The sequence below is a fragment of the Balearica regulorum genome, chromosome 2, assembly GCF_011004875.1.
Source record: "Balearica regulorum gibbericeps isolate bBalReg1 chromosome 2, bBalReg1.pri, whole genome shotgun sequence".
Lineage (NCBI taxonomy): Eukaryota > Metazoa > Chordata > Aves > Gruiformes > Gruidae > Balearica > Balearica regulorum.
The window spans coordinates 100588672-100613626 of NC_046185.1; the positions used below are offsets into that span (position 1 = coordinate 100588672).

Here is a 24955-nt window from a genome sequence, read left to right on the forward strand (position 1 = left end):
CTGCTGTACCTTTGGGGAGGTTTGAGTCCTGCGGACGATGTCCTGCTGCGCTGCTCCAACACGAGACGCTTGCCAGTAGTTGGTTCAGTCCTAGTGAGATCAAGGCAGAGCTGCCACTGATTTTAGGGCTGTGTGGCTGCAGACTACAGCAGCTGTGCAAATCGCTCCTAGGGATCGTGCTTTTTTTTTTTTTTTGTTACAAGTGTGAAAGTGAGGCTAACCTCTCAGCCAGTTTAAGCCAAGCAAAGTCCTTTTTTTATCATATCGCTTTTTTTATCACAAAAGCATGCCATTTCCTGAAGAAAGGTAGCTGGGGATGGGGGAGAGGGGCTGTCTGCATTTTGCCTGGATAGAAATGCAATTTTGTTAAAACTGTGAATCAAACAGTTGGAACAAGAGAAGTAAAAACAACACAAAGTTTCGGTGCAAAACTCAGTGATGCAAAAAGAGCAACTCTCCATCAGCTGGGGACCTGAGCACATTCTCCCTCCAGCAATGCAAACAATATCATCACCTTGTCCCTGGTGAACGTGCTCCCAAAAGCGGGGAAAGGCAGACCCAGTTCGAGACCTGGCCTCATCTACACAGCGGTGCCATGCTGGCCGGTCCGAGGGATGAGCGGGTCAAAATGCAACATTGCTGCTCGTGCTGAGGGCTCTCAGGTGCCTCTGCTCTGCCTCCCTCAGCGATGGAGGAGCCAGGACTGACCCCCTTCAACATGGGAGGACAGAGCCAGCTCAGGCATACTGTGCTGGAAGAGGGCTTGAGAGAGGATTCTCAAAATAAACCCTGCAAACAGTTTTCAAGGAATCCACTGCCTGTCCGGATGGTCTCCCAGCCTATGCAAGCCCTTCCCTGCCATGCTCATGGGCATGTCCTCCAAGGACAGGGACATCAGGAACTCATGTCTGGGCTCGATAGCTCTCTTCCTGGCATGAAAGCCTGTTTTTCTGCTCCCATTTCTGTTCCACAAAAGGGCAAGTGATGCTTTGCCCACTGCACGAGTGGGTTGTGAAGATCGGAAGGTAAAGTGCTTTGGAGGAGATAAATCCTGCAGGCATCTTGTTTTGCAGAGCCTTGTGCCTCGTGCTGGATTTGAAGCACTGAGAGCTGCCAGTGACTTTTCCAGGTCAGGGCCCCCAGGCATCCGCATGGAGAACTGCAGTAGCGGCACTGACATGGCTCAAGCACCGTGCGAGGAGACAGATGCGAGAAAGAGAGAAGGAAAAGCGATGCCACCTTATTTTTGCCCATCTCCTTTGCTTCAGATAGTAAGTTTAGCTACCCTCCCTGTTGCAGAGCTAATGGAGGGCAGCAGTGGCATGCCCAGGCTGCCCTCCTGGGTCATGGCAGCCACTGCAGACTGAAGGGGAGCGTGGTGAAGGGCTGCTGGATCAGGGAGCGTGCTCGCAGGAGAGCAAAAGTTTATATTTGTCAGAGCAAAGTGAAGAAACACGGGATCAGAGAACACTGGGTGCTGCCATACAAGCACCATAGCCCCAAGTCTAATGGGTAATAGAGTCATTAATTCTGCTGATTAACTTGGCCTTGGGGTTCATTGAAATGACATCCACCTCCTTTCTTTTTTTTTTCTTTTTTCTTTCCTTTTTTTTTTAAGCTCAAACTGTGGAACGAGGGAGCATAAAAAAACAAGCTAATTAGAGAGAAATCAGGAGAAAAGAAGCAGGGAGAAAAGAGAGACAGTCTGAGCATTAATGAGACTGATTTGGGAAGAGGATGTGACAAGCTCTTCAAAAGCATTATTGTCAAATGTGTCACTGTTTCATAGATGGCTAGCGCTACCTTTGAGCTTCACGCTGATAGTTAATGATTTGAAACTATAAAAAGATTGAAAAGGTAAAAGGGAAAATGGCAGACTCGACTGGATTTTAATGAGAGCCCCCCCCTTTCTCTTTTTCCATGTGAAGCAGCCTTGGAAAGTACAAAAAAAAGTTCACTTTCCCCCTGCCCGCTTGCTCTCTCAAGGCAAAAATTGTTTACAAAGAAGAAGGGAGAGTACAGAGGACCATCCGTCTCTCTGATCACCATCCATCTCCCCTTCACCAAACCATCGGCTCCCCCATCCGCTGTCAAGCAGTGGTGGGGTTGTGGCTGTACAGGCAGAGGGCTGACAAAAATAAGCTGAGATTGATGGAAGAGACAGCTATAGCTCTTGTTTGTTTTTTTGTGACGTGCTGAGCAGAAGCAGTCTTCACACTGTGAAATGTAACAAAGAAATCTAAAGTGATTACGCAGGTTCATTTGTCAGTATCGCTGCTCCAGCTATTGCTGTGTGCGACAATGAGATGACAAGGCATTTATTGCTGATGGTTGGTTATTAGCTGCATTATAGGAAACATTAGCACAGTCTAGGATACATAGACCAGGGAGACAATAGCTTTCTGGGCTCCAAACTCAGCAGGGTAGCCTTGTCATTAAATTTGGTGGTACCAGTTTAATTTTTTAAAAATAAATTGAAAGGAAACTTTGAAAACTGAGTCTGTAACCCTGCATTTACCTTAAGACTGATTAGTGTGTTTTCTTCGGATGCTATGTTTTGTATCAGAAGGGCTATGCGGCTCAGCAGGCCAACATACCTCCTACAAAGAAAATCCTAAGGATATGTTGGCTCCTGGCCGATCCCATTGCTCCCTTCCAGCCCTGACCTCCACAGTGCCCCGCTGCTGCCGGGATGGACCAGGTTCTTCTCAAACAAGTCACCTGCGAACATGCAAGGAGAAAAGTCAAGAGGCATCTGTAATCTTTTGTTATGATCTTTGTCCTGCTTTTCTTATCTTTCTCAGGCCCACCCATTTTTTGCTTGTCTTGCCTGGGTCCTTTAGTGTCTGATCTTGGTAGGTCTCCCATCCTTGCAAATGGGCCTGTAGAAGTCACTGGAAGTATTTGACAGTGAGGGCTAAGTGGGGAAAGTAAAGGTTTAGCATCCCTGGGACATGACTGGATGGCTGCCATGTTTATTAAGCTGTAAAAGAACATGCCTGTCCTGTGGCAAAAGCTGTATTTGCACAGTGGTGCGAAGCCAACCCTCAGTTCTGGGGTGAAGTGCCTACTTTTTGCAGCTTTTCAGTACTGAGTTTTGCAGTAAAAACAGAAATTCTGGTGGTGGCTCCTTCTTTTCAAAGAAGGTTTTTATTATCATCTAATTCATTTTCATATTAACTCAGTCAGTGAGCAATATATTCCCTGTTTCATTTTTTCTGACACTCAGCTTCGGTTTATTTTGTGCTACCCTCAGATTTCCAGAATGCCCCAGATTTTGGCACTGACAGCACTTAAATAAACTGTAACAGTTGTTCTGGGAAAGTTGGAGGTTTTGACAGCTGCATGAGGGATCATGGGACTTCAGCCCATAAAATACCAGTGCAAGGGGAATTACAACATTTTAAAAGACACTATCAGTTGATAACATTGTAAATAGCAACAGGAGCTGGATTTGAATAGATTCAGGCCAAACCCAAGTGTCTTTGAATCCAAAAGTGAAATTTTGCTGTAATCTCTTCATCACTGGATTTGGATGAATCAGATTTTTTTTTTCATGTTATGAAATTTGTCATAATCTTTGCCTAATATGCTGCCTGCCTAGCATTGAGTTTAATCTAAACTGATTGTTCTGGATTCATTGATGATAGTGGTAACCTGAAAAGATTGTCAGACTGAGACCCTTAAGATTCGTAAGTCAGGATGTAACTTCTGTAGTATTTTTGAGGTTAAAAACAAATAATAATTAGTAATTTTTCTTTAAACTGTGTTTACCAAATGTGTGTGACAAAAGAGCTGTCAGCTCTCTTGCATTTACTGGGCAAAGTGATCTTGCCCTCCGCTAGATGCACTCTAAGCCACATCACCTGCCTTTGCCCAGCAATAAGTTTTGCCCTAAACTACCAAACTGTTTTCCCCAGTTTCTATATCACTGTGCCTTTCTCTCATTATTTCTGCTCTTGTGTTAATTTTGTCTTCTCTTAATTTCCAACTTCCTGCTGAAATCCTGTGATTTCAGTGAAATTAGAAAATCGAGGGAGCTGATAGCACTGTCAGGCACTTCAGTATCAATTCAAGAATGTGTGCCTGCTGAGCTGGGGCCCCTTGAAAACAGAAATATCCCCCATAAAATGGACAGATAGCAACACTTGTGATTCAGCTTCCAAATTAGGATCTCTTGTAAAAAAACAGAGCAAAGAATTTAGTTCAATAATAATAAAAATAATAATAAAATAATAATAAAAAATTTTAAAAATCATGACCCTCTACCCCCAACACCATGAGAGGTTTTGAAAAGGTAGCTGATAGGTCTAAATCTATGGTGGTAATCAAGAACCAAATAAGGATGAGGTCCCTCTTGAGGCCATAAAGCTTGAAACTTGTCACAGAAGAGTCATCTAAACTCTCAGAAAAGAAAGCAATCTCTATTTGAGAGCACACAGGCATTTCTGACGAGTAGGGTCTGATGAATCAGCATTTCAGCTAGTGAGTTAATGCAGCATTTGGCAGCTAAGCTAAAAGAAAAAAAAAGGAAAAGAGCCCTTTGGCATGAACTTTGTTTGTGAGATATATGCAGTGTGTCTTTGAGAAGTGGGAAGGTTTTTGAAGTTACAACGGAGGCTGTTTTAATTTGGGGCAGGCTCATTAAGGAACACAGTTTAAAAACATAGGTTTTGTTCCCTCTGGCTGTACGCCATGCTTCACACTAAACTTGGCAAAGCCAAAAAAACAATCCAAGAGAAGGTATCTGTATTGGAAGATAAAACGCGGCAAAGCCAGCCTTGCTCTGTGGCTCAGATCAGATAAGGGCTGCAGGTAGCAGCGCTGTAAACTACAGCTAAAGGCGTTGAGGGGTATGCTGAGATGATGTGTCAAAATTTAACTTAAATCCTCCTGCAATCAAAAAGACCAATCCTTTCAAACCATTAGTTGTTAAGTAGCAATTGGTGTCAATGGAGTTTTGTTGTCTAAAACCAAAACGGTGGAGAGCGACATAAAGAAGCAGTTAGCAGCGCTGTGTGTTGGTCCCACCTTTTATCGCGGCGGTTTCACTCAGCCAGAAGAGGCACGTCTTGGTCTTTCTAAAGTCTGAGCCCTGCTTCTGCTCACTCTTTCCACAGTTTTCATAAGGAATTTCTGGCTTTCAATATACAAATTATGCAGGAAGGGCAATGTCTGCATTTCAACTGAGACTAAAATGTTTGACTAAAACTTAGACTTCAGATCTACCAGAATTTGTACACAAGAGAGTAGCAAGTAACTGATGATACACTGATAGAAAATGTTGGGTTTTTTAAAAAATATTGTTTCCCTCATATGATGCTAAACTTGCAAAGAGTAAAGTATTGACTAGCTATCTGTTACAAACAAGACACAGGCATTTCAGACAAAGGTTTTTGTTGTTAGTATTAATCATTGTTTGTGTTGTGACCGAGCCTCTGAAGGCCACCTAAAACCAGGTCACTGATGAATCAGGCACAGCAAACATGAAGAATTCATAGCTTAAATGCATGAAAGAGCCATGAGAAAGAGCTGTCTCGTGAAAACAACACAGTGATGCTGTGGAGAACATCCAGCCTGAAAACTGCAGCAGGGTCCCAAGTGGCAGCCCCTGCCCGAGCGGTGTGGGTGGTCCCCCGAGCTAAGCTACGGTGAGGCTGCAGGACTCAGGTTAACTTTTTTGCCCAACACTGGGCTGGGAAGCATGGTTGAGTGGCTTGGAGGTGGCAAGGCAGCCTTTAGTGTGGTGCCGTGCGTTCGTGCGTCCACAGCGTACCCCAAGGTGGGTTCTGAAACACCTGCAGACAACTGGCTGCACAAGGTCTGCCTCCTTCCCCCCGGCTGCATTTACCTTCCTGTCTGCATGTGCAAAAAAACCCCCAAAACCCACAAATGGAGAAAATCAAAGTAATGAATGAACATTCAAAGCTGGCCCTGAATGTTCATGTCTGGTAGATGAAATCAAAACTCATTGCAGTGACATTGCTCAGGATGACCCATGGAATTTTGCTTTCAAAGGTTAGAAGGTAAAAAACACGGCTTTGCTGCTTGTAGGAAGGAGAGTGTGTAGCTGTAAGGTCACTTTGTTTTCACACTCTTGGAAATGTTACCTCCACCCTTCACAGGGAATGTAAATCAAGTAAAAAACCACCCAGCAGGGTTATCAGGGTAACACTAAATCAACACCAGCTGCAACTGCTAGGGATGAATTTAAAATTTACAGTGAGGCATATGTCTATTGCTACTGTGCGATTAACAGTCTTTTCAATTAAAACATGCAAAGACCAAGATGATTTTTTTTTAGTGGTCTAAAGAAAAGCAAACTTGGAGGCCAAACTCATCCAGGTTTTCTGTTCTGTGTTCACAGCGTCTCTAAATCAAGACTATGTTGCTAGCTGGAAGAGGATAGGGAGGAGGGCAAACTTTCCTTTCAGCAATTTTAAAAAACTGCTGACTAAAATCTGCATCTATCATCTTGTTATTGAAAAGTATAAGTAAAAGGTGAGAGAAAATTGTGTCTAATGTGGGATGTTTAGTTGACAGACAGCTCATTGTAACAGATGTGGCTCCTTTTAAATAGCACCGTAAATGAGATCCCAGAAAGACAAGGACAAAGACTAGGAGAGAGCACTTAGACTAATTAGACAGAGAAATCCATTTCCTCTTTAACTGAATGCTCCTCTAAATGTGCAGAGATTTCCAAGTTATGAAGCGCAAGCAAAGGATGGAGACTAGAGCTATCAGTTCATAATCTGCAAGGCATGGAATAACAATGGTCCTCATTTTTCAAGTACTGATCTTCAGCAGTTTGTTAAACCTGCACATCATCCCCTCACTAAAGTACCTGCAGATTAATGACGTGGCTAGAAAGCTTTTCATCCTCTGCGTGTGTGTGTGTGTAAATCATAAAGGAAGGCAAAGAGTGGCCTCAAAATTTGTTCTATTTTAGAAATTGATTAAGTAAAGGACTGGAAGCCCAGATTTTTACTTATCCCAAACTTGCAGGGAAAATAAGATTCAAGGTAAAAGACACAGAAATGGTACTATGGTTTCTATAGCAATCAGCACTCCAGGCTCATTGTGCCTTTCTGTGTGTGCTTTATGTTGGCCACAAGATATTAAAGGCAGGATCCCTCTCGCCTAGCTTCAGGTCTTTCACTGCCAGTCATTCATATATTTTTACCCTTATAAACACACATAAACTGAAGTTTTCCAGGATACTCCTACAGTTAACTTTGAGAGAGAGAGAGAGGCATTTCCAAAGTTTCTTTTATCTTGTCCAGGGTGTGTGTCCGAGATGGGCATCTCTGGAGGGTGAATCTGCCAACCTACTGCCTCCCGCTGACTACAGAGGGCAGTTGGCTCAGGCTAGCGGAGGCGCTTCTAGGCAGATCGAGTTAGGGAGCTATTTTACGAGAAGTGATTCTGCACTTACCACCAGAAATCTCAGAAAACTTTTCACCAGAAATCTGCGCACTTGCTTATTTTTGATCTCTTTCTTTGTTCTACCAAAGACCAAAGAAGGGGAATGGAGAAAAGGAAACTTGAGGAGATGGAGAACATGACTAATTTTTGTTGCTCCTTTTTGAGCTGAGCAGGCAGCCAAAATTTATTGCCTTGAATGTTATGTGGAGTTTCCAGTGATCAAGTTGGGCATCTTTGGTGCAACTTGTGTGTACCTTTTTCTAAATAAACAGTTCTGCTTTCTTGGAAGCTGGGGGAATCAGATGAATGGAAAATGTTTCTCAGCTCTCACCTCTATACCTGTTCTGCCAGCGTTTCCCTGACCTCCTTGAGAACCCTTATTTGCAGTCATGTTACAGTGCTTATTCAGACCATGTCTGTGCCAGTGTTTTTTGGTATTTTTTTCTGCACCCCAGCAGTAAGTAGCCTGTGTTAGCAGGGCAGTAGCAGTGAAGACAGAGCAACGTAGTTTTCAGAGAGCTGTAGGAACCACAGTCTGTAGGTCAACTTTAGTCTGGTTGCTGTCAGGTGTTACAGCCTGGGCTGCAGTCCATTTTCACTGCTGTTGCCCATGTCAACTGCATTGCCCAGGATGGATATAATAACATTAGTGAAAGACTAACTTAACAGGCTGGCAAGAGAGTGAAGCGAGGAGAAATAGAAAGTAATTGTTCTCTCCGAGGGAAAAAGCCTGAACTGTTGTTCCTCATCTCCCTTTTCAGAGCCAGCTCCTCTATAGAAGAGTAGGAGTGGGAGCAGGGAACGATGAGCCCTGCTCCTTCCTACGCCTCCAAATATAGGAAGAATGTGTAGGATAGGAACATAATTTTAGGAAGGATTTGGTACTTTTGGGCTGTGCTCCTTGGAAGCAAAGGAACATTTAATCCATTTGAGGGGGAAAGCAAAACCTTTTGTCAGTATGGCAACAGACAGCTTTCTAGATAGTCTGAAGAATAATGCAGTGTCTTAGTAACGTATGAGCCAAACAAATGTGGTTTTTTTTGAGCGTAAGTTCTGCCAGACTCTTGCCAGTGGTGCTTAATAGGCAAATTGCTTAACAATTACAGGAGGGGTTCTGCAACTGGGATCTGTGCAGGTGCAGGCTCCTGGTTATAGGCCAGGATGATTTTGCAATGCCACTGGCTAAAATTATTTTTAAAGGAAAACATGATGGAACCGTATTTGATTTGTTTCTATGTGTGTGCGTACCCATATATTTACATACACGTGCCTATAAGTGAGCGTGGGCATGTGTGAACGTAGATATGAGTGTGTTTGAACTGTACATTGGCAGTATTTGGAGCAGCATAGAAGAATTGCCAGGCTTGCTGGTGATGAATTAACCCCAATGGACTGAGTTTAGTTCAATGACTCTGAAACAAAACAAAGCCATCCTCAGCACTGAAGATTAACAGCACATGGCATGGTGAAATAATGGACGTTAGAAACTCAACAAAGTTGTTTTGTGTTTTCAAATAGTGTGGGATAATGTGAGCACAGAATCGCAGTGCAAGCATAAGCTGGGCATGGGTCAAGATAACAATCTCAGCTGGATTTCTCCCTGCATCTGGACAGGAGATCGAGCACACAGGGCAGTATTTTCTGGACTTAGCAGCTTGTGGACTTCATTTGCTTACACAGCCACAGAATAGGAAATGTACAGAGTTATTTATCTGTGATTTTTGTCAGAGACTCTCTTAACTGAGATACTAAGAGAACTGGAGAATAGATTTTGGTGACAGATGTCCTCTGCTTTGCTGCTATGTAAAAAGCCACCTTACCTTCTTTGTCAGCTTTAGTATCTGACTATAATTAGAAGAAATAATATCTGTCAAATAATTGATTATGCACATTTTGATTAATTTCCTGAGACAATTCCACTCTTGTGCCACTTTTCAATCTCCCTATGATTTCTTCTTTTTTTTTTTTTTTTTTTCATTTGGGGAGAACTTCTGATTAATTAGACTCCAAAATCTTGCAAACAACAAATATATGTGGTAAGGTTTGTTTCCTTACTCTTGTGAGACACCAGAATACGTGGTATTCTCAAAATGCATCCCATAAGTTATATAGCACCACTGCTACTGAAAGTGGAAAAAAATACAGTAGAGCATCTTTCTTGAAAGTATAGTTATGATACGAAGAAGGACTGTACTAGTTTATGAGTGCTGTAAGCCTGCTTTGCTGGTTGGTCATGCTTCAAGCAGGTTAAGATTGTGAAAGATGTTTTTGGTGAGATTAAGTGTTTTCAAATGTGAAGCTTGTTCATCTCATTGTGGCTTTGTCAAATACATTTAATTTTCTTTTTAAGAAGTTAACCTGGAGAATTTTCAGAATTGTGTATTTGGTATTTATGTCAGACAGTGATGATTATCCTCTCCAAAATGTAAAATCAAAACAAGCCAAAAAAGAACCCACACTTTAAAAACGGTTTTGTTCCCAGGCATGGGACCAACTGACAGACAGGAAAAAAAGGTGTGGAGAAAACCAAGAAAATCAGTTCCCAATCTGTCCTAGGGCTACTGCTTTAATAGCATCTGTGTGCGTAGCGTTGGCAGGCGTGGTGCCCGAGGGGCTGTAGTCGTTCCCAGCGGTTCCACACCAGGTGTGTGAGCGTGAGACTCACTCCGGATCCACACCAGGTGCCCTCGTGCCCTGCCTGGCTGTGCCGTGGGCACTGCTTGGGCAGGGGAGCGAGCGGCGGCGGTGGCAGCGGCGCACGGTGCCAGCCCTGTCGCTCCTGAGCCTGCTGCTAGCAACAGGCACTGGCGTGCGGCGATGGTGGTAGCCTAAAGAGCATCCAGGCTCAGAGTTTAGGATGAACAGATGATTTTATGTGGTTTTGTGTAGATAAGAAAATATTAAACATCCCGTACTTCTCTGGAATAAGGATAACTAGAGAAGGAGAAGGGTGGTGGTGTTTTTTTTTCTTTTCTTTCAGCAATCCCTTTGAGGCCTGCAGTAGTAATGGTAACCTGTATCAAATGTGCTCTCATATTTGAGCCCTAATGCAGTATTTTCCTGGAGTTTGTGTACTACTGATTATCTTTCCTCATAAAAACCTTGAAGGAGATCCCCCAGCATTTTGGGAAAGATACAGTAGACTGTGATGCAAGTCAAACATCATAAGCATTAGATCAAAACGTAGGATGAAGTCTCAGCCCTTTTGAAATCCTTTGGAGTTTTTTACTGATTTGAGAGAGGCCAAGACTTTCCCATAACATGTTATGCAGGCAGGCCAGACTTGACTTTGATCTCACCATCTGATATTGAGCACGGACTGTTCTCAATCCAATCTCCTCTTATTTTCTGTGTGAGTTCATCCTCCTCTCTGGAGAAGGCAGAGTTTTTACTCCAGAGCTGACTTGGGGATGAACACACCATGACCAAACCATGCTGGGCAGCAGGATTTCCCTGCCTGCCTGCATATCAATCAGGAGATGATGCCTGTGGGGGGAACCCTAGGATCGGCCCCAAGGGTGTAAGGTCTGAGGTTAAACCTCCTTTGCTGTTCCTGGGCCGATCAGCGGGATGCATACCTGTGCACAAGAAGAAATTGCACCAGGGCACTCTCTTCCATGCAGGCTCCCACGCAGGGAGCGGGCTGCCTCCCACCCGGGAGGTCTGGCAGGCATCGTGCTCAGCGGTGCTCATGCTACCCCGATCTTGCTTTGGGGGGCGTAGATCTGTGGTGCTGCATTTCTTTAGCACCGAGAGCAAAATACATCCCCCTTACTTCTCCAGACCATTTTCAACCCGTCGCACATTAGTGTATTGGGCCATTCAATACTGTATGTTCCTCTGCACTTCATTTGCTTTTCTTCACTTCTCCTCCATGCCCCTGCACTTTGGTCTGTGTGTTGTATTCCTTCAAATCTGTGATGAAATGCTTCTGATTTGGGCCCAAATCCCACTGGCTGCATATTCAGTTTCTCGCCTTCCTGCCTATCTCCCACCCTGGATTTGCTGTCCCATCCGTTTGGCGGGCTCAGCTGAGGGATGGTGCTGCCCACCGTTGAGGGTCCCCGCTGCCTTCATGGCAGCATGAAATGGCACCAGGAGCCCCGAGCGAGGCCAGTCCATCCAGGTGTGCAGATAGTTGAATTGCCACTGCCGCCTCTGTTGCTGCGATAGAGTGCTACGAAGTGGACGTGATGTGGTTATTAGGCTGTGATTCGGTTCATACTGAGTGGTATTGATTGGTGTTGGTTCAGCGTTTGCTACATATTTTACCAATTGACCTTCTAGATTGTATTTCTGCTCTGCTTTTATTTCTAATTCTGCTTTATCTCCAGGTTTTGTAGCTCCTAATCTTCCTGCAGTTGATTTCTCATAGTGTTTCTTTAGTATTCTGTTACACAGAAAAGCTCTTTCTAGTGAAACTGTGCTTTCCTTCCTTTGCTTCCTTTCCCTTTGTTTGCCTTTTAAAGTCTTTTTTTTTAAGAAATCTACCTGCTCTTCCCTGATACATGAATTCCATTAAGCGATTCAGCTTCTAAAATATTTTTGCCCTCAGCAGAAGTCTAAATGCAGGTGTTTTGTAGTAAAGCTCAGGGGTGCAGAAACTGGTGTTATAGCAGATCTTGTCAAATAGGATTTACAGAACCCGATAACATGATACAGTTCGATAACATAATGCCTTCACAAACTGTTCTCCTGGCCATCTTTGGAGCCTCATGGTTAAACCAGCTGAAGATCTGGTAACCTATTTCCAAGATGTTGTTTGTAAATATGCACTGAAAACGTGAAAGAATAACTGTGGTTAAGTGCATTTAGCTGGGTGCAATTCACTGCGGGTATTAATTTTGGACTTTTGCTGAAAACGAGGGAGACAACATTGTCTGCTGTGTTGTTTTAGCTGGTAGGAAGACAAGGTAGGGAGCTAAAATATCTGCCTAGATCTAACCAGCTGCCTGTATGGCAAAATTATGTTTGAAACTCAGGAATTTCAGGCTCGCAGCTCTCTGCTCAGCCCAGGAGCATGCTCCCTGTGTGTTGCAGACCCCTAACATACAGATCTGCTGTATCAAGTAAAAACACTCAGATTGCAAGACATTCAGCGTAGGAAAAATAGCAAGCTTGTGCCAGTCAAAAAAGCAAAAGATAAATAATACACTGTTGATTCACAATGTGTGAAGAACTTGCCTTCAGCAAGGAGATGCAGAGCATCAGAAAGACGACCAGGGGATTTTCAAACCTTTTTGTCAGTTGGGAGGAATATAAAATAACTAGTAGTAAATGTGAATCCACACAGATAGGAATTATGATAATTTTGAAGATCTCAGATTCGTATGCCTGGCTGAAGTTCAGAGTTATCAATTAGAAAATGCTTTCTAGGATCTTATGTAGGAGTGCCTTTGTGTAGAAGTGAATTTGAAACTCACAGCCCAGAAGAGTAGTGGTTGATGTCAAAAAGGGGAAAGGAATTTCAAAATATATATTATAGAATTGTGATAAGGCACCAGCTCTTTAGAAATCTCCCCTTGTTAATAGTGCACAAGTGCTTGTTCTCCATGCAGTTTCATCCAATGCTCTCTCCAAGCCAGAAACAAACAGACAAAAGAAGATAAAGCCCCTTTGGTCTAAGCTCTGAATGCAACGTGGAAGTGTGAGGCAAGGTCTTCGTCTCGGTGTGGCACAGGCGAAGCCCATCTTTCCCTCTTGTAACAACACTGGAAGGAAGGAAGACATGCATTTTAGAAATGGCCTCTCAATCAGTATCATAATATTTGAGTGTGTTTGTGAAACCACTTCAGAATTAGATTTAAACAAAAGGAAAAAAAAAATCCTACTTCAATTATCTCTGAACAGACCGGCGTGCCTGTCAATGTTACAGTATGAGGGCATCAAGAGAAGTATTTTCACAGCCAAATCACTTGCCAGAAAAGTGTTATGGTCCATTTTCTTAAAACTACCCTAATGTGATAAGTCTTACGTGTAATTTTTTTTTTATTTCCTAATGCATTAGAAACAAGCTAGCCGATGCCATTAACATCTATGAGATTTTTAAAGGAAATCATAATGGCCACTCCAGGGTGTTGTTCTAAAGTGTTTTTTTTTTTTTTTTTCAATCTGCTTCATTCATTGAAACACTTTTCACATTTGTGTTATTTTGCAGTGCCATACCATTGCAAATATTTGACCAATTTTAAAGTCAAACTTGAATACTTTCTCAGTTTAGATCTGTGTCTCAATTGTATAAAAATTAAGGTCAAAAGATGGTGAAGGCTTAGTGAGACTTCTAGCAAAGAAAGTTTTATTGCATATGAAGAATGATGTTGAATATATTCACCCTGGTGTCCTTCTAGAATGCTTTCCCTCGCAGATTTTGTAGGTCAGCTTTTGTATTATCTCAGAAGCTGTGGGGTTTCCGTGGGGGGGTGTCAGAAAGTTGCAATGCCTTTCAATGCATCCTGTAAGTGCCACAAAGTCCAGAGAGCCTCTGGAGGGGCAAGGTAGCTGAAGAGGGTCTGGCCAGGGATACTGACACCTGAGAGAGTATCTTTTAAGACTGTTGTGAGGCAGACAGAAGAGAAAATTTGTAAGATGATATTGAGGTGTTCATGTGCACCAGGGAGATAAAACAGCTGGTAAGAGGGAAGGAAGAATGAAAGATGCAGGAAAAGCATCTTCTAGAGCAGGAGGAAAAAGAGGAAGTTGGGGGAAGAGAAGAGAAAAATAACCTCAGTGGTTTTATTTTTGGGGCAATAGTTTTGGAGCTGGAGTCTTATGATATTTTAAGTAAGTTGTTTTGAAACTGTTTATCATTGCAGCATTGCTTTCTCAGAGCGAGGTGCCATTCAACATGAAATTGACGGATGATAGATAGCCAAAAACCATTTCTATCATCTGCCTGGTTCAATCACCAGCCACCAGGGTTGGTGAAGAGCAAATGAGAGAAATTCTAAGCTTTCTTTTTTCTATTTTTTTTTTTTTCCAGGAGCCACAAATAGCAGAAAACCCTCTGCCTTCAGTCTTAAAAATTGAGGAAAAGTTCCCGAGGGCAAGCCGTGGAGTGACTCCAGGACTGACCACACCACCAACAAGCAAGAGACAGACCAGCCTGCAATGGTACGACCCCGGCAGACTTTTCCTCCATTCTTTGAACTCGTCACAGTACCTCCCACAGCAGCAGTTGCTAACCTCGAGTGCTTGCGGGTTGAGGATTGGGTTTTGCTCTTTTTTTTTAACGATCGTTTCGAACACTGATAAATTTCATTCAATCTTCTGCAATGTGAACAGAGTGTGAAATCCTACATTGCTGCACAGTGGAAAGGGAACAGCGCTATCTTGTAATGTACTTATTTGTCTCTGTGAGGGATTGCTGCCAAGATTCTGTGAATAGACTTTTTTTGGCTGCCCTCCCTGAAATGAGCAAAAATGCTGAAAATTTATTCCCACAAACCCCAAAACTTCTTTCTGGTATTTCATGATATTAAAACACACATACAAACATGTATACACATGTGCAAAACTGAGCAGGATTAAAAGCGCTTTTTTGCGACCACAGATACTCTTTCCCAAAGCCTCAGAAAATGCTTGAAAGTATCTAAGTTATCAGTTTACTCAAACCTTTGGGATTTTTTATATCTCTATAACTCTAAAATCATTGCGTTCTGACAGACAAAATCAAACCTGAAAAATATAATGCATATCCTGTGCGGCTATATTAAGAGTATTTCTGAGATGGAGGAAAAAATAGAGGGGAGAATAGTTAAGTCCAACATTTAAGAAGTAGGTAATAGTTCACATTCCATAGCTGAAGTAGTTTTTTTATTAAAAGAAAAGCAAATAAAAATGACTGATTAAATGTTCCTCGCATCTCTATAAATCTGCTGTTCTCCAAAGAAGGCCAGGCACTTGCTTGGAGTGTGTGCACATGAGTAAGTGTGTGTGTGCATGTTATATCTATTTCTATGTACAGGATATATTTCCAGCAGCGGCAGGTAGTAGAACTGATGAGTACAAGATGGGAAAAGGCTTTGGTGATGAATGATCAAATTTTCAGAAACATCTCACCTCATTTGATTTGTTCATAAAATCCATTACAAGAATAAATAGTATTTTCCTACCTCAGGCATTCTGCGGTTCTTGGTCACAAGATGATGATTTTCTGCAATATCTGAAGTTGGAGGTTTGTTGTTTGTTGTCTTTTGTTAAATAATATGTCATCTGAAAAAATACCTGCATTTTTTCTGAAAGAACATCGTGGCATTGGGAAGTTGACAGCATCATCAAACAGTCAGCAGTGGTGTATAGGTAAGGAATTTATATGAAGAACTTCCTAGCTAGAGTGATCTATTTAATAGCCAGGGTTGGGAGAAGGAGGGCAAAAGGGCCAAGAAATGATTGTGCCGATATAAATGTTTCTCCTGTCATTTTTCTTCCTCTGACAACAAGAGCTTCTCGAATAGCCTGTGCTGTCCATAGCGTTGGTGGCACTGAGGTGGAAGCTTGGACTCACACCAAGGGAAAGTCTCTGTGGCTTGCAGAGTCAGAACTGATGCACAGTTTTCTGCAAATATTGCTTTGCAATTTAATCCCAGTAAGTACTATCTACTGCTGCTACTACTGTTATTGGCCACTCCTTTTTAAATAGTCTTCATCCCTTGTGGAGCAATAAAGAAAACATATTTTTATTCTCTCAACTAGCCTCCAACGCAAGGTGCTTTTGAGAATCCACCTGTCTGCATGTGCCTGTAAGGCAATTGATGAGGTTCTCTGTCCTTACATACAGCACGTGACTGAACTGCAGCAGCACCTCTCAGTTCCTGAGCCTGCGGGCATGTTTTCTTAGGATGAAACCCAAGTGCACACTAAGCTTTGTGGGTTAACCCAGGGCCGGTGAGAGCTGCAGTGTACACCATGATCCCCCAGGTCCCCCAGACTCGGTGGTACATATCTTAGCAGGTAATGTAGATGTAGCCATAGTGACCGGCATTTGCATTAATTATGGTGGATTAATGGCTGGGCTTCAGAGATTCACAAATAATTAAGCTTATTAATATATGGAAGGCTTTACAATGTTGAGAGCCTTTATCAGGGGCTCAAATACAGTTTTTGTGATATTCCAGTAGGGAAGTTCGTGTTGCTTTTAGATCACTCAGGTGCTGAGGCTTTTCCTTCTCAGTCTTGGCAAAGTTAGCAATTAGCAACCTGGCCAGTAGTCTGTCACATGAATTTCTGGGCAGCACAACAACTGGTGCAAACAGGTTCCTGCAAAATCTTCAGAAAGACGTGCTTGTGCGCATCTCCCTCCCCAGGGCCAACAGGACAAGGGCAATTCACAGTTGCGCGTCGTCCATGGAGACTCTGAGATGCTCTCTGTCGTGCTGTGGTTCAGAGGGTGTCCCTGCAGATGAAACAGCATCCTGGCTGACAGCATGCCACTTCGAGTCGGATTGGAGTTCAGATTGCTCTCTCCCATCCGCAGGGCCCAGGCTCTGCCTCCTCCCCACAAGAATTTTGAGCAAACGTGGCCTTTGCGGAGATACTGTGTCCTGTGACTTGTGCCTGCCTCTGGAAACAATGCTGTGGATTCGAATTTTCTCCTCATCTTGCTACTTACAGTGTTGTGCCCACGAAATGGTGAGAGCTGCCAGCCCCCTGCACCCGCTGTCTCGGCTCTGAGCTCTGTTATTTCTGCCTCAGGCGCTTCCCATTGGGTGCGTTGGGCTTTTTATGGTGCCTACGCTGGTGGAGGAGTGCGAGCACCGGTCCAGGCTGGACAATCCTCTTTGCTTGGCAAACTCATGGTAGCCCCAAGAGTTTGTTCCCCCAGCAGGCTCTGACTGGGTGTTTTGCTGCTGGTACCGATCACCCTCTGCTCCCTTGACAGGAATAGGTTAGCCCTCCCAATATTTGACAATCAACTCCTCTGCCTTATGTATATAACAAATTCTTCTACAATTTCACAGTGTCTTCATATTCCCAGCTGCTTTAAATGAAAATTGTCTTCTGTTTGTTTTCTGATCTGCATTCTGATTCTAAACCTTTTCCAGTTACTCACAGGTTTCCAGAGAGTTTAACCTCTGTTGTGGGTTTTACTGCTTCATTATCTTCTTAGATACTTGCTTAATTCTTCTGATGGCTAGAACCATATGCTGTGTGGTAGTCATTGAGACAGGGAGTCTGAGAGAGGTAAAAAGTGCACATTAAAAATACAGTTTTTTCACAGGTCTCATTGGGAAAAATACTATTGATCTTTCGTCAGCCATTTGGGCTTTTTATGTGTAGTTCTGCTTAAAACACCTTCAAGAATGAAATTTTAGTTCATGAAAGATGGAAAGGCTGAGAACTCTGAAAAATAAAAACCTTTGTTTTTTAAGAGAACATCATGGCTTTTGCACTGGGCTGGTGGCAAATATACATTCCCTCCTACTGCTCCCATGGGCTGGTCAAGCCCTTTCCTCCATGGTGAGCGTATGAGAAAGGGCACTGGGGAGGGCTGGTCAGGCAGGACTGGGCTGCAGGATCAAGATGTTCGGTGGCCTGAACCACCCAGTTTATTTGGAGGAGGCAGTGGCAAAATCCTCGAACAAATCCTGCTCCTGCAGTTTCTCAGGCTTGGACCAGGGTAGGTCTGCTGGCCATTGCCATGTGTTGCTTGTAGGTGACAGGCAAAGGTACACGCCAGGAAGGATGAACTCTGCTGCTGACGTTCAGCCGTTGTGTTTTGGTGAGGTTAAAAATAATCAGCTGCAGTCTCAGCCATCTGGGTTAAATATTTTAAATTTTATTGCGAGTGGGTCGACTTGCAGTATTTGGACACCAGGCTCTCCATGCTGAAGAAGCTGAACTTCCCTCGCCAGTTCTCCCCCTTTCTTAACTTACTTTTTGGCAGTAGTTTGCAGAAAACACATCTGCTACCCTTGGCAACTAAAGGCACCTTCGTTTTCAGATAGATTCTGTGTAAATACCAAACAAAACATATATTATAGATGCTTGGCTTGGATCTAGTATAAAATTTACCTTCTAAGCTACCTTTTTCTCCTCTGGTTTATGCAGATGTAAGGGCGTTTCTGCAGCTATGTACGACTTTCCATCTACGTGATATTTTCATAGGTAATTGAAGTCTAGTGGCTACCATCCTGCTGCCCCTGCTTCTAACTGCATAGCCTGCAAAATGCAATCCGGAGCAAGCACCACTGCTGTTCACTTGCCAAAGAAACAGAAGAGAATAGACCCCATTTCACCTGGACCGTGGTGGAGCTGTATCAGGCCCCAAGTGTGCTTCCCCCTTCAGCAAACGTGATGGGCACACTGAGCAAATAATTGCCATGGTTGCTTGCTTCATAAATTTTTGTCCTTCCTCTCATTAGGGTTTTGGTCTGCCCATCAGCAAGTTGGGATTTTATCAGGTGCCCCCAGCATCTCTCTGAAGGATTCTTTGTTTGCAGAGCTGCTGGGCGCCCGTCCGGCTGGCTTGAGACAGAGGTTATGTGGTATGTTTCTGTCCTTTGAGTGGACTTCTAGAATCCTTTTTTTTTGGGATAAATATTTGGGTTTGCAGTTTTGAAAATTGCTTACCACAAATATTTGCCTAAAATTTGCTGGTGCAGGGAATGTTTCTTCAGTAAACACATTTGCCAACATGTTTTCGGTCAGTAAACACCACAGAGGTGTGAACACAGTTGAAGGGAATTAATTTTTAATATAAAATAATTTTGAGAAGGCTGGAATCAGCTTTTTCTCTTGTATTTTGGGGGATGCTCTTCAGTGTAAACCTGGATATGCTCAGTGCAAGCCTGTACCTTTTGGGGGGTGTGTGAAAAGAGGAGCGTGCAGCAGATGCAGCGACGTGTGCCCCAGTTTGGAGAGAGCTGGCGGTGTAGCTGTGCATGGTATGAACCAGCCCGTTTAACTTGGCCAGGCATGAATGATGAATCGTTGCACTGTGAGGGTCCTCACAGCAGTCCTTGTGACCAGCTTTTCTTGGGGAGATGAGGGGGAGGCAGGAAATGGGAGCTCTTGCTGTGCTGAGCCCCGGTGGAGGTGGTGCTCAGTGGGGTTGGGTACCAAAGAACTGATGGGACTCAACCTGTTCCTGCAGTGACGTGGCCCAGGAAAGACGAGCAGGTTGAGGAAAGGGAGGTCTCCTTCCTGGTGAGGCGGCAGCCCCTGGCCAGGATAGTGAGAGCAACTGCTCGTATTTTGGGCTGTCTCCTTGGTTTCCTCCCCCCACCTTGAAGTTGTCTCCCATTTGGTGGTGGGGCACCTTATCCTATGAATGGCTTTTCATTGCAGGTTCTCCTCCCCTCCTCGGTGGGAGGAGAAGTGCCGCACTGCTGTTGGTTTTCCGAGATGGTTTAACCTGGGAGGGAAACAACAGGCTGTGGTGACGTCTGGTCCCCAGCTCAAATCTCCCAAGCTGGGGCGGTCCATGGCAGGGCAGATTGGCTCGCTGTGCCCCAGCGTGGGGGCTTCACCTGGTCTGGGACTGGTGAGAGGAGAGTTTGCTCGGGGGGGCTGGCGTGTGCAGTGTCAGCAGGCTGTACCAAGGATGTGGCTTGATTATTATGGATTCCCACTCCAGTTTTAAAACTAATTTGCAAGCTCTAGAGAAGCGATGGCTTGGCAGAGGGGTGATGTCGTTATTCTTATTAGCACCAGCAGTTTTAGACCAAATCCTGTGTTCTCATTCCCTCTCAGAGTTTGCTGGTTTTCAATCAAGAAATGTTGTGACCCAAGTTGGGTAAAATGTTTATTTCTAGGCAGGAGAACGTCCTCTCTGAATGACATGGCCAGAAACATGAGCAAGAAATCTTGTTTTCATTCTAGGGCTCTCTGAAGCTTGTCAGGGCTGCTGAAGACAATCAAACCCCTGTCTCATTAAAGATCCTTTTCTTCATCAGTACGTTGTCCACTGGCAAAGTGGGAGGCTCAGTCACTGATGCCAGAGCAGACTGAGGGCTCATAGAGAAGCTAATTATATTTTACCTTTTTTTTTTCTTCTTTCATTGCAGAAAGACAGAATAGTTGTGAATAAATTGGGAAAGGGGAAGGTGAGGAGAACTGAGAGTTCATTAATATTCATATTTAGCCACAAGTACACAGAAAAGGTGACAAGGAGCTGGCTCCCTGGAAACCTATGCACCTTGGCAGTAGATGGAAAATTGCATTTAATTATAGCTACCTTTAGCTCAGCACCTAATGAGCATGTTTGAAACCATGCAGGGTTGCCGTATACTAGAGGAAGATCCAAGACTCACAGAGAAAATGAAAACCTTCCCTTCTTCTTCCCTGCTCTCCTGAATTTAAAATAATTCTGCCAAGACCCAGGGGACCAAGTGGACTTTTATTCTTGATTTCCCAGTGATTATCACAGAAACCCATCCAGCAAAAAAAATAAATAAGATGGTCAGTAGGGGGGAACAAGCACATTTTAATGGGGAGCAAAAGAATGGAGACTTACTCCATTCTCACTTTGCCTAGTGAGCACTGCTAGGGTCTTGAGGTCTCTTTTTTTCCCTTCTCATTTCCTGCTGATTTATCTATTCTTTGATAGCTTTTAGCAGTTTTTTTCTTCTTTAGTTTATTTTTGGGGAGACTGCTGTCTGTGGATTTTACTATGTTGTAGCTAGGGAAGAGAGAAGCCAAGGAGATTTCTTTCACACACATTTCTTAAGGTTGCTTTAGCATGTTGGTTCCCACAGCAACTTTAAAACCGTAGAGCCAAATCCTTCTCTGTAACACACAAGCACAGGCAGAGATTGAAGCTAGTGGAGATGCGTGAGTTTAGGGGAAAGCAGAATGTGGTTTATACCTGGTCCTGAATCTCTCGAGTTTCTTTCTCAGCTTATACATTTTTTCTTAAGTCTCCACATTTGCTTCTTTCTTGGCTCTGTCTCTTTGGGGAATTTGGTAAACCTTGGGAGAAACAGAAAATCATATGGGTTTCCATTTGGTCTGTCTCCTCTTTGAGTCTTTCTTTGCAAAGAACTTGCTAACGGTTCATGTTGCTTAAATATTCCTATGCTCCTAGCAGACACATAACACTGGTGCTTGAGAGATTCTTGAGATAAATCTCTTGTGGACACACAAGAGTTACTACACCACACACTTTCTTTCTCCTGCCTCTTTGGCAGGCATGTAGTGAATTCTTTGTTTGCAGGAACTACTCTCAGCTTCAGTACCCATCCATGTCTTTTATTTTCCTTCCTTCCCGGGGATGTTTTCTTCTGCTCCTGCTCTTTTCGGATTCATCTTGCTTTTCTAGCAACATTACAGTCTATTTTGGGTGATTTAGAACAGGACAGATAGAAAGGCACAAATACTATTTCCTGGCAAATAAGCAGGCCTAGATATGCCTCAAACACATTTTAAAACATTTTAAACCCTTATTCACAGGCAATTTATGTAGCTGACTAGTGGGCAAACATAAATCCCTAAATCCTTCTTTGCCTTTATTTTGATCAGCCTTGCTTTGTCTTTCTTCTGCTTTTCTTGTCAGCTTATTTCTAAAGGGCAGTAGGTACCAACAGGCTTTCAAAAATCCTGTTATATTGCTTATTTAGACACTTGCATACCACAGCAAAATTTTATCTCAGTTGTCACTTATTTTTTGAATGAAAACAGTATTTAATTATGATCAAGAAGAAAACCTTCTGCATGTCTGTCTTTAAAGGCACGATAGGTACCTATGGTGCGATGCTGCTGCTGCTGTGCTATCTCCCCTTCATTACAGTCAGCCGAACAGAGGAGATGCAGAGTGACAGCCATTCCTGAGTAGACTTTGGGATGTGCCAGAGCCCCAAAGTGAGTCGTAAGGTGTGACAGACATCCACAATTTTTTTACTTATATGTGGAACTTGAGATGCTACAAGATGCCTTTCTTCAGGAAAAATAGCTGCTACCTGGAGAGCTGTGGCCCAGGTGCTGTGGGTCCTGCCTGTTGGTGCTGCAGGGAAGGAGATGCTGTCTTGAAGGCTGGAAATGATACAGTCTTATTAGGAGAGAGTTATGGGAAAATTTCCTTTAATTTCTTGATCTTTCATATGTAACTGTCATGACTGTTGTAATACCTTGCAATGCATAACATGCATCGCTTCAGTTTGCTTGGAGAATGAGAAGGGAAGGCTTTTGCCTGCTATCTGGCTTGCCAATAAATGTGACTGAGGAAGTGTGGGGAAAGGGTAAAATGCAGAGTCTGCGCAAATGTGAGTGTTTTTTTTTCTACACTATTTTTGTTTAAAACTGTTGGAAAAATTAGAATTTTGAATAATGCCCACGATCAGATGAAGCAATTGAGCCAGAAGAGCAACTTCAACTCTGAAAGGCTGCCGTTGCACTTTAGTACAGGCATCTGGGGAACCTGTATGCTTCCTATAGCCAACATTGTCCCATCCGGCCAAATCGTCCTTCAGGAAACGTCCTCCTTCAAAGAACTGAGGTGCTGCAAAATGGGAGTCCTTCAACTTGCCATGCCATGGCAAATCATGCCTGCCCCTTGGGGAAAAGGGAGTCAATGAATTAGCATGTGTCTTGAGGCACTTCAGCAATATTTCCATATTTTGTCTTTTTGGCTTTCAGTGAATTATGTGGCAAAAATATTTTGGTTTTTGATTTTTTTTTCCCCCTTGAAGATACACCAATTTTCTGAGGGAAGAAATAGGCTTAGCTCTATTGGTGATACTATTTTCTGTCAAGAAACCAGTTCATCTTAATGGAGAAATTTTAATCAAGCGTGGAAAACCCCCCCGCTTTTCTAGGCAGCAATCCTGTCACCTGTAGAGAGAGATCTGGTATCTAGGGTGGTTTCCTTCTGGTTTTGAGCCTTGCCTTAAAGCTCATGTTTTCAAACTCCTCAAGTCAGCCTCATGACGTGCAGGCATGCACAGCTGGAGCATTATGAAAAATAAATAAAAAGAGATTTCTAATAGAATAGGCAGTGTCGGTAAAAGTGGCTTCACCTGCTCCGCTGAGAAGTTTGTGAAGCGTTGCTCCCCTGTGGCAACTGGCATGCACCGCCTTTGCCGTCATCAGCACGGCTTCTATGCGCTTGCTTTGAAATACATTTCCTTTGTGTCAGCTATATCTTTATCAATCAGGGCTGCACAATAAAGCCCTAACACTGAGATGATAAAGTGAATTTAGATTGTGGCTACCATTGATACCCACTGACCCATCACCAACCATTGTGTAAGAGCTTGTGGGAGGATGCAGTGAGGTGTCCCTGTGACAGCATAGACAGGGCATCAGATTGCACCAGACATGAGAATAACTATACGTACAGAATGTATTCAGCCCTCAGGCACATATCCATATGTTTGGATGCTGGTGGGTGTTTTTTAAAGTTACTGTTTTAAAGATATCCACACAGGTGGCTAGCGAGTGTTTGTTAGATGGCACAGCACGAACATTGAAGGAATCAGACCGCTCGTGGGTGAGAAATAGAAGGAGAAGCAGTGCTGGGTGCCCAAGCTTTTCTGGATAATGGCTATTTGCCTTAAGAAGGAAAGGACTAGTTTTTTCCAGTTAGCTTTGGAACAAAGCACAGGGCTGTGTGGAGGCTGACAGCAGTCTCTTGTTTCACAGAAAACAAAAATCCCATCGGGTAGAGGCACTTTAGAAAAACAAACCTAGTTTTCACGATGTGGTGGGTTTTTTTGTACAAACCATATTTCATGCTTGGGTGCAAAGTGTTATTTTCTTAGTCATTCAAAGGAAATAGAAAAAGGGTGTAAGGCATGGGGGGAAAAGCAATGTTTTGGTTTGTTTTTTATAATGGAAATATATGACGAGGCCAGAGTGTGCCATTGTAGAACAACTCTGTGATGAGCAGCAGGATGAAGCTGTGCAGCCCCAGAGGATGGGCAGTTGGTTTGCGAAGGCCACAGGCTCCCCAGAGAGGCACAGTCCTGTACCACTTCCTTACAGGATGAGAGACTTCCCCTGCGGCCAACCAGCTTCTCCAGGTTTCGTTTCCTCCCTCTGTTTCATGGTCACAGGAGCATCCCCTCCAGGAGGACTGGTTTGTTGTATGGGTAGTCACTTAGAGGACAGCAGATGTTGCTGGTGCATGTTCAGAAGCAGCTTTACCGCAAGGATTTTGAAGCCACTTTCAAACCACAGCCTTCTCTAGGTCTAAGTTTGCTCAACACAGAGAACGTGATAAACACCAAATGAGCGTGGGTCACTAATTGTAAAGGAGTTTTCCCAGGGACAAATTGCTCTGAGGAACCTTTCCTTCTAAAATGGCAAAGGCAGCCACTGAGCTGAAGGACACTCATCCTTTATTTCTGGACAGTTGCTGAGAATGAAAGGACTGTCTGTAAAAAAGCCCTAATTCCTTTCCCACCAAGTCTCTGGTCCAAACGCTCCTGAAGCCATGTAGAAAACAGAATTTCTTCAGACCATCCCACGACTTCTCCATCAAGCCTCCAGCAATTACGCTCTCATCACAACTTTATGTTGCATCTACAAGATTTGTGCCAGTGTTCACTGAGGAAAACAATCCTAACGTAGGTTTGCTGGCTCATTAGCTGCGAGT

General features: G+C 43.5%; 2 long non-coding RNA genes across 9 annotated transcripts in view; one reads left to right on the plus strand and one right to left on the minus strand.

Moving 5' to 3' along the window:
- LOC142600468 (uncharacterized) overlaps positions 1–17702 on the plus strand; it is a 56264-nt gene extending 38562 nt beyond the window's left edge. For 5 of the 8 annotated variants that reach the window (XR_012833965.1, XR_012833963.1, XR_012833959.1 and 2 more), the window contains 3 exons: positions 1074–1271; positions 2567–2757; positions 14405–15535. This is a non-coding gene — a long non-coding RNA (uncharacterized LOC142600468). The other 3 variants (XR_012833960.1, XR_012833966.1, XR_012833962.1) reach the window with 3 other exon arrangements.
- Positions 1261–12982, minus strand: LOC142600470 (uncharacterized). The gene is made up of 3 exons (XR_012833968.1): positions 12610–12982; positions 2598–2721; positions 1261–2217 (listed from the first exon to the last, which is right to left on the minus strand). It is a non-coding gene; the product is annotated as an uncharacterized LOC142600470 (long non-coding RNA).
- Positions 17703–24955: the final 7253 nt, after the last annotated feature.